This window comes from Chiroxiphia lanceolata, chromosome 12, assembly GCF_009829145.1.
Source record: "Chiroxiphia lanceolata isolate bChiLan1 chromosome 12, bChiLan1.pri, whole genome shotgun sequence".
NCBI classification, from domain to species: Eukaryota; Metazoa; Chordata; class Aves; order Passeriformes; family Pipridae; genus Chiroxiphia; species Chiroxiphia lanceolata.
In genome coordinates, this window is record NC_045648.1 from 8,788,998 (window position 1) to 8,798,904 (window position 9,907).

Below are 9,907 nucleotides of genomic sequence, written 5' to 3' on the forward strand. Positions count from 1 at the left end.
TTTCTCAAATGTGCCCAGAAATGTTGCTGAAATGGTTTCCATCTTCTTCTGTTCCTCACTGGACTTCGAGCTCGGCAGTAGTGGAGAAGGTTTGTTTGCTGAACTGCAGGTCACAGCAGAGCTTTGCAGACACAACCTGTGGCTCAGGAGGTGCAGTTTGGACATTTGGAAAAACTTCTATCAGAGAGCTTTTGCAGTTGGAAACAGTCTGCCAAGGGTTCTGCTGTCTCCATCTTTGGCTGGGCAGAGCCTTGGTTGACCAGATCTCAAGCTGGGGAGAGCCCCGATTCCCCAGGAGGTGGAAGAGGCAGGTCCATGGGTGCTGTAGCTCCAGTGTTCCTGGGATTTGGTGGGGTCAGCTCCAGCCCTCAGCACAGCCCAGTCAGAGAAGGCACAAAGACCTTTATGTGGTCACTGACCCTGAGCCAGTTAAAAAATCCATCTGGCCTCCTCAGCCGGGCAGAGCAGCCACAGGACTGAACATACTTGGCCACAAGACTCTTGGGCTGCGACCACCTCCTCACCCCTTGACTCATCCCTTCCCATATCCAGAGTCCTTGAGAAAGTGCTCTGTACCACACACTGCCTGTCAGATGTTCTGCTGCTGAGCTGTTCCCACACCCATCCTCCTTTAAAGAGCAGATCAGTTCTCTGAAATGACTCAAGTTGTTGACAAAAATCCCTCAAGGCTGCTGACAGGAGCCCAGAGATACAGCCTATCAGCATGGCCAGTCCCTGAGTTTTGCAAGCAACTTTTCCTTTTTATTACAGGCCCTGAGAAACCAAGAGAGGGAAGATAGAGACCATCTTGATGCAACACAATAGCTGTTGCCTGATTTGGAATGTTGTTTTGCTGGAGGATCTCCAATATCCCATCAAATTAAAGCGTTATTTACAGAGTGAAACGCAAACACAGCAGTTGCCAGACGTAACACCAGTGGGAGAAGTAAACTACAATCTTTAATAGGTAATGTCACAATTTAGCTGCCAGCTAAAATGTTTTCCTATAGGATTATTTCCACCATCACCCAGAAGCACTGTGGATTGGTGTCCATGCACTTTGTAGGTCAAATGTGAAGTCTACTCAGGAAGCACGATGCTGTGGCAGAAGTATCCTGGATTGATGCAGTCTAAGAAGGGAGGCTGTAATTTCCAGTGGTGTCAAAGTATAGGCCCTAGTTTAATATCAGTGAACTATCAATTATATCAATTTAGGTTTTACTTGATTTTTAACTGTCTGAGCTGGAACTAGAGCCAGTCATTCCATGGCTCTTACAATCCCATTGTCATGCAAGCTCCCTTTCAGATGTAGTTTGATAGGTTCATCAGCTTTTTGGAAATTGATGCTTTTTAGTCCTTAAGATTCCTGAGGTAAAAGCACTCTACTTGTTGGCTTTTTCTCTTCACTAAGGATCTGCAAAGCTGTGGGGATCTCTCCAAGAAGGCCTGTGTTCCTTACTGCTGGGAATAGGAACAAGCTGTTGCAGGGTGCTTACGGATGGTCTCTGTTTGGAGCAGGACAACTTACACAAGACCATGTCAGATGCATCATTTCTGATTCAGAGACTGCCTAACCCGAACCCACCAAAGGTGAAGATGGAGAAGAAAGTTAAAGCCAATCCATCCCTCTCCAGTCTTTATTTGGGTGTTTTCAACCCTGGGTACCACATCAGGACTCTGATCCCCTCCCACCCCAGAACTCACACGTTGATCTTCAGCATCACAGTGTGACAAGGAGGTGTCTTTTTGGGACACTGACATACACAGGGGTTAAATGACTCTATGCACCAAAGCAAATCACTGGTGACCCAAAATTACAACGTGGGAGTTCCTGACTCCTAGGACCGTGCTCATTCCACTAGACCACACTGCCTCCTGAGAAAATATGTTTTAATGGTATCTGGCCAGCTGTGTAAACATGTCAAGAGACGACCATGTAAAAGTGAACTGCTCCCATTAGGCAAGTTGTAGTCTATTTTATTTGTAAGCAATAATCCCTCCTCCAGGATGATATTTTCACAAACAAAAAATAGGGAAATGAGGAAAAACAAAAGCATTATAGAAAATGTTGATGACATGACCAAGTTCATTTCCCCTTGAACAGTGAGCCTCTTCTCCTCTACCAGACTCTACTTGCTAGCCTGGCTTCTGATTTGAGAGCTAGTTTTGGGGGTGGATGGGCTGGTGCCCATATGGCAGGTAGGAAAGACACCTCTTTTCACATTATGGGGTTTCCTCAGCTGATGAACAATCACCCCTGCTTAAAAATATGTTGCTGTCAGAATCAGAGCTATCAGTTAATGAGTCTGAGCACCCTCAGAAGAACAAGGGATGTATTTAACAGTAATGTGACCCATCTTGGTCACTGGTTTTTGGTATAAAAAACAGAGAATGGGTTGCCATTTATTACCACTATGAAGATAAAAAGCAGTGGGTTTGTTAAGTAAAATGTCCCAGCACTTGCGTGAGCTGATTCCTCTGAGACAAAATGTTTCAGGCTTAGTGGGACTGACTGATGTCTTGAAAGAAAAACCATTGCTGTACCTGCTCCCTAGTTCACTGTCAAGGGCCCTTCTCTTGGCTGTGTAGGTGGCACAGGCAACCCGGGGCTCAAATCACTTCCCTTTGCTCCAGCATGTGGGCACAGCTGCATCAAAAAGTAGTGACATTTCTCACTTCCAAACAGTTTGGTTCAGGTTTTGGTGTCAATGCAGTTGCTAAGTGATCCCACTGAGTGATCCCACTGCTCCGTACTCTGCTCTACAGCACTGGAATGCTCTATCCAGGGGAGCAAGCTCTGGCAGTGCATTTCAGCTCTCAGCTTTGCCCTTACGCGTGTATCATGTTGTTTCTGCAGCATTTATCAGTAGTGCTGTCTCTGTTCCTCTCTAGAAGCTACATGCAGAGCTGACTTCCCCAGGGAGCTGCACCCATGCAGGGCTGGAGATCCAGCAGTCTTCCTCTGCTACTGAGTGCACGGCGACAACAGGAAAGAGAAACGCTCACCTTCTGTGTCACCTGCAATGGGCTTGTTCCACAGGTTTTCTGAGGCTGGAGGCTGACTGACAGCAGTAAGTATTGAGCAAAAAGGCTCAGCTCAGGCTGGGGCTCTGAGCACTGATAATGAAGTATTTTATTCTTTGTTCAATGGGATTGTGTTGGAGCCTGCAAGCCCCACTGATGCTATCATGTTGGGCAGTGGATGATAGAAACTAAAAGGCAGTCACAGTGAAAGAAATCAAAGATGATTCAGAAATTCCAGGTATGCTAATGAAGCAGGAATGCCTGGTACAGGCAGGAAGAAAGTTGGAGTCTTGGATGTTAAAGATAATGCTGGCATTGGCAACGCTGAGAGCGGATATTTCTCACAGAGCAAGTCAGGGGTAGGTAGTTCTCATGGCTTATTTCTTATCTGGGTTTCCCGCTGGGACTGTTGCTTCCACAATTTTCCTCTTCTTCCTTGCCCTCCCCTCTCCCATCCTCAGCCCTTTCTGGGCTGGATTTTTCTCCAGGGGATCACCCCACCCAGTGGGTGAGAAAACACCTCTGTGGATGTGTTGAGTGTGATACCTGCCCCACAAACAGGGATTTGGAGCTGACACTGGCTGTGCTGGGCCCTGGCAATAGCAGTGAGGTGGATTAACCTGTGACCTGGCCTTGGTGCAACAGGGGAGCTGTTCTGTTCCCCTGGGGGGGCAGGTCTGGGCCTCCCCTGGCTGTTACACCAGGAGTGAGGATGAGCTGTACACGGGTGTGAAGCCTCATGCTCCCGGGCTGAGGAATCCGTGCAGGATTCACAAGGAGATGCTGTTGCTTCACCAGCCCCATCCTGACCAGGCAGCTCTTGGCAGCTGCGTGAGGTTGCTGGTGGGTCCTTCAGACCTGACTTTCTCACATGAGGCTCCTCAGCCCTCCGAGGCTGGAAGAAGAGCACCTGGCTGCCTTGTGAGCTGTCCGAGGAGAGGGACTGGCTCTGAATTCTGCTGACGAGGGCTGTGGTGGAGAGTTTTTGTAGAGGCCCCAACTCGGGGCAGGATTTTAGCAGGTGTTGAGGTCTCCCTGAGGCCGGTTTCCAGCAGGCTGAAAGCAGCCTTTCAACATTACCAGTGATGACATCGGATGAGAAAACATTTTTTTTTAAACAGTAGTTTCTTCAAAGCAAGATGTGAGAAGCAAAAAGTCCTTCTTAAACTACAATTTGCTTCCTAGAGTAGAGCACTAAAACCTAATGAAAGCCAGGTGCCTTGGCCTGTCCAAGGAACAGGAAAGGGAAGAAAAGCCAACCTCAGCAGCCTGAAAATCTACAGTTATAGGAACCTGCTTCTGCACCCAGGGTCTCCCAAGCAGTAGAGGAGCCCAGGAAGGGCATGTGTTTGTGACACCAAAATACCATTCATGTGGGCAGTGGAGGGGACTGAAGCTCCTGACACAAAATAAAGCAGCTTCCAGGGGCTGGGCTGCTTCCAGGATTTGCCAGGAGGGAGGGGAGAATGCTGAAAGCTGCTTCAGGGCACTCAGGGCTCTGGTGCACTAAACAAAGCCCCAGTGAGCCCAAAGCCTGGCCTTAGGGCCTGCTGTCGCAAAAGTTGTGTAGGTGTTCAGGGTCCTTCCTGGATGGGGACAGCGATTAGGAGATGAGCTGTGACCAGCTGTATTACACAACCAGCAAACCAGTTTGGCCATCCACTGCCCTCCAGTTTCATGTTGAGGTACCAGTGTATAAGGCAGCACTGGGCTGACTACACTCCCATGGTGTGTTCATCCTGCCCTTCTGTGTCATCATTTTGCAGGAAAAGCGTTGGGAGTTGCATGTGTGCTGATGGAATTACATGGACATGGCAGAAATGATTCTGACACACTTTCTGAAGGACAAAGGTCACTGTATAAATGTGTTTATGTGCAGGAATATATATCTGAAGTAGGTGTGTGTGGATGTATAAATGTATGTCTGTGTGTCTACGGACTCCTGAGCAAAACTTACATGGCTAGAAAATACCTGAAAGGGCTACAAATAATTGCTATGGTGGGCAAGAGGAGCAAGTGCCCCCTTTCCCTGGGCTCCCTCAGCCACCTCAGCTCTGCCAAAGACAATGGCAGCAAGCCAAGGGGAAAAAAAGAGATCGGAGGGAGCAGAACCAGGCTGGGCGCCCTCTGTTTCACACTGAAAGTGCAGAAATTCAGGGGCTTAATTCTTTTTGCATGAACCTTTCATCTGGACCAAAAGTGCTTGTACAAGCCTTGCTCGCTTGCCATTCCCCCAGGCTTACGTACAGGACTGCAGATTTTATCCAGTCCTGCTGACTTTTCTGGGTGGAGATGAAACACCGATTTCCTTTCAGGAAAGCTCATCGGAAAACTCATCTCTTCCTGGGAATGGTTAAATAGTGCTGACTGCACGTATACCTTATGGGAGGAACAGGAGAGGAACAAACCCAGCCAGTTCTAGGTTTTGCAAGTGGTGCAGGCATTGGAGAATAATCTTTAATAATGAGGGACTGATAAGCACTTTGTTACAGTTTATTAATTTACATGCATGTATTTGACTGATTTCAAGGTCAGATATTTCTGCCCTGGTGTCCTGGTTCAGCCCAGAGAAGGATGCCAGATCCAGGCAGCCACGGGTCTCCCTGTGCAGGATCTGGCTCACGCTGACACTGCCTGCAGGGATGGGTCAGCACAGGCAGTGCTTGGTGTGGGGAGAGCCTCTGCACATCCCTCTGCGTATCCCTCTGCATTTCCCTTTGTGTTTCCCTCTGTGTATCCCTCTGCCTGTCCCAGCTGACTCCTTGTCCCTCCTGCACAACCCCAGACTCTGCTGCCAGGTTTTGATTAATGATTGATCCACACCAACGCCATGCAGATCCTCCAGTTACTGCTGACTCCTGATGGCACCTAGTCCAGCACACACATGGGTGTTATTAGCTCTGCAAGGCCAGCAGAGCAAACAGCTCTTCATCGTATACACTTTCGCCAAGATATTATAGCGCAGTTTCCACTTCCTGGTAATTAACTCCATCTTTCCCATTCAACAACAAGAAGCACTGTGTGCCAGGTAGGTAGGTCTGCAGAGTTGGGAGGTTTTTATTCCAGTTTGAAAACCCCAGGAAATTACTTGGACAAAACATTTTTCCAGTCATTTAAACACAAAGAAGAAGAAAATACTTCAGCAATAGTCTATAAATGTTAGTTTCTCTCCTCTCTGTTTTCTTCCCCCTTATCCTATCCAAGCATGTACCAATGACTTTGAAATCAAATAAAAGTGGGATTGAGTATTGATGATATCAATGGATACTAGTGGATATCTGACAAAGCTTTTCTTTATATCTAGGGTTTTGTCATAAATGTAGTACCAACTTTAGATACTGCTTTAGGTAGAGATATGAAATGCAACTGAACTCCTCCTGGAAACAAACGCTGTCGTGTGTGCCCCTGTACAGGTTTGAGGACTATAAAAGATACGAGTAAGAGGGGGAGGATCTGGCAGAATTGAAATCAAACTCTTTTCTTTGCCTTGTTTCTTACCAGGAGAGTCACTGGAGCAGATGCCTGGATTCAATATGAATTTTTTTTAAGCCTTTGTTTGAGGGAGCTGCCAGGACCACAGCTACAGCCAAATAACTCTTCAATGTCATCATTACCAGCAACAGGTATTTATCAAAAAATCAAGTGAATCCTTCTCTAAATACATAAGTAAAAGACTTGCAGGCTGGTAAAGCATGAGAAATGGTGTTGCTAAGCTGACTGGGCACAGGATTGAGTTTCAGGTGACCTGGGTTCAGCCCTTGGCTGTGCTGTGGACCATGAGTTAGGGTCCTTGTCTCTCACCCAGCCCTGGTGTTTGTCTAGCTTTATTACCTACAGGAATTACTGAAGTTGGTGGAGTTAAGAATAAAACCATTGATGAAATGAGGAGCTGTTGGGGAGGGAAAGCAGGGCTGAAGGTGCCTGGGTTTCCTTCGTCTTTGCTGCTGCCCTTCCAGGTACTCAATAGTGTTCTCCAGGTTGGGGATGGGTATGTTGGACTTGGAGTCAACTGGGCAGGTTGCACAGGTCCCTGGTGGTCCTAGCTGAAAAGGAAGAGCCAAGCCCTTAGCTGCAGGTCTGTTGGTAGGGCAGGCCCGATTTATTCACATAGGTGAGTTCAACTGCAAAGCCTTTGTGGCCAGGACTGTTTTCAATCTGGTGGCTGTGCCCAGAATAACAGGAGCAGGATGTCAGTGGTAGCCTCCAGAGTCACTGCAGCACAAATACTGATCAGTCCCTAAAAGATAGCGTTTCCTGTCTCCAGCTTTTAAGAGAGCCCTGTGGGCCAAGGGACTGGAAATCTTCCTCTCTGTTTTACTGATTGAGGTTTCCAGTTCAGGCAGGTATAACAGGGAAGTGCCTGTTCGCTGCTCCATCAGCTCTGGATGTTCTCCAGATGCCACTGGGGAGACCTGATGGCTCCTGAGAAAGAAAATGTGCCCATGAAGGCTCACTGGAGTGATTACTAGCTGTCCCACACCTTGGGAAGCCAGTGCTATCTGTGGCTCTGCCCTGATGAAACAAGGTACTGTCTGGATAACAGCCAGGCCTGGACGAAATGGTGGGGCAGGGCACAACAAGGGAGCCAGGAGGAAGGAAGTGAAGTCAGCCCTGTGATCCACACCAGATGCTTTGCTACAAACTCATTACCCCTGCCCTGGTCTGCTGCTACAGCTCCTGGGGGAGCTGCCAAACTGGGCACGGACCTGGCCCATTCCCAGCGTCTCTTTTGGGCAGCAGGCAGCCCTTTAACGTGGGTAACACAGAACTCTCCCTGCACAGCCAGCAGGGAAGTGTGGAAGTGTGGTGATCCATAGGGACTGGTGTGTTCCCTCCGGGGCTTGCGTGGGGGCTGATGGATGTCCAAGGCTGGAAATGTTGACTGGGTAGTGATCACAGAAAATATTTGCATTGTTTATCAGGCCATGAAAATCATGGGGTTTAAAGGATATATCCAGGGAATACAACCAGTAAGTAGTTGCTTAAGACAGCCTGCTGCTGGGACAGCCAAATCATGGCCTCAGGGCAAACCAGGGAGGAGATCCTGTTCCCTGCTGGTCTGCTGGCAGCAGCTCTGGCTGTCCTGAACTCCTGCAGGACTGAGATGACTGCAGCTCTGATCCCAGGGGCCGTGGCTGAGGAAAGAGGAGGCGACCTCAGAGAGGCAGCTCCACAGGAGCTTCTGACACCAGGAGATGAGGTGAAAGCACTGGAACTTGGCCTTTTCCTGACTCTTGGTAGCACTGATTTGTTCGAAGAAGTAGCAGTTGGAAGGAGAAGGAGCAGAGCAGATGCAGCTGTGGGGTAGGAGGCCAAGGGAGAAAGAGGCAAGACAAGGGAAGACCACTGCTAGGAGACTCGTTCAGCCAAGCCAGCTGCACGTCTCATGTTTTGGGTTTTTTTAATTGATTTTTATACTAACAGACAATTAAGCTGATTTTTTTTTTTGATGTTTCTCTACTACTGAGTCATTTCCTGGGGGTGGGAAGAAAATAGGATTTCTCTCCAAGCTTCAAAACAGTGGTTTAGTGTTTGGATTGAGGACTCTGTCTGGTTCTTCCCTTTCTTTCAATGAAACAGTTACATTTTAAAAAGCATGAAAACAAGTGCCAGTGGTTGACAACCCCTAAACTTCTGCCAGAGCTGCTCTTTGCTCACAGTGTCCACACTGGGTAGCCCAAGGCAGTGTACAGGGTGGAGGATGAGACCGGCCAAAGCGGCCCAGCTCCAGACTGACTTGTCATCATATCACCCGCAGAGGTTAATGCTTTTTACAGCTCCTGCACACGTCACTGGTGTTGGTGCCTGTCTGCTCCGCAACATGCTGACCTTTCTTCTGGTTTACACATCAAAACTGACTGTTTTGGCAGCAGTTTCCAGTTCAGCTCACATGCCTTTGCACTGTAGTGGGTGTAGGGCAAAGCTGCCTATAGCCCCAAAAGCTTATGTGTGGACCTGGGGAAACCTAGTGGTGAGTCTGGATCTTTTTTTGGCCAGAAAGCTATAAATACAACATATAAGTCAAATATTTGCCTAATAAAAGTGGACATCTGCAATCAAGCTAATTTGCTAGAGATTAGAGCCTAATTAAAATTTAAGAGGCAAAGGGGTTGCCAGCCGCAGAGCAGCATGCATTGACAACTAAGGGACGCACTGGCTTTTTGAAAATAAACAGGAGTTAACAACCTTAAAGGAGAAGTCACACCACTCATGAAGCTCCAAGCACCAACTTCACTCTTTCCAGTCTTGCCTGCGGACTGGGGACAGGAAAACCACCAGCTGAGGTAGAATGAACAGCAAAATCTTCCATTGACATCAGTGGGTTCTGGACTCATCACCTTTTTTATTTGTTTGTTAAGCATGACCTGTAATAGTCAGCGTCCAGAGCGTTTTATGCATAGTTTCTCAATGGAGAAGGAGGCAAACATACACTTTCAGAGTTATTACCTGTACATCACACAGTTGGCTTAGTGGGACCATTGCTCTTGGTTGAGCACTAGTGTAATTAAGCTGAAAGTCAACCAGAGTCACTGCAGTTACCGCAGATCCAGAGAGGTTTATTTCACTGCAATATTTAGCCAGTTATCCTCCCTAAATAGTGTGCCATGAAGCCAGTGGTGGGAGAAAAGAAGACCTTTAAAGGTGTACCCATTGACCCAGTGAATGCAGCGGGTATGTTGGTACCATGCACAAGGCAAACATGATCCTACTCAACCCCCAGTTTCTCATGCCTATCTTTCATGGTGCCATTGCTTGCAAGGACCCTTAGTACTACATGATGTGCAGTAACACCTGGAATTACAGGCTAGTCTGAAGCACTAACCCTTGGAAGTCAACAGGCACATGGTCAACAGCAGGCGCTTGTAAAATACAGCCTGTCTGT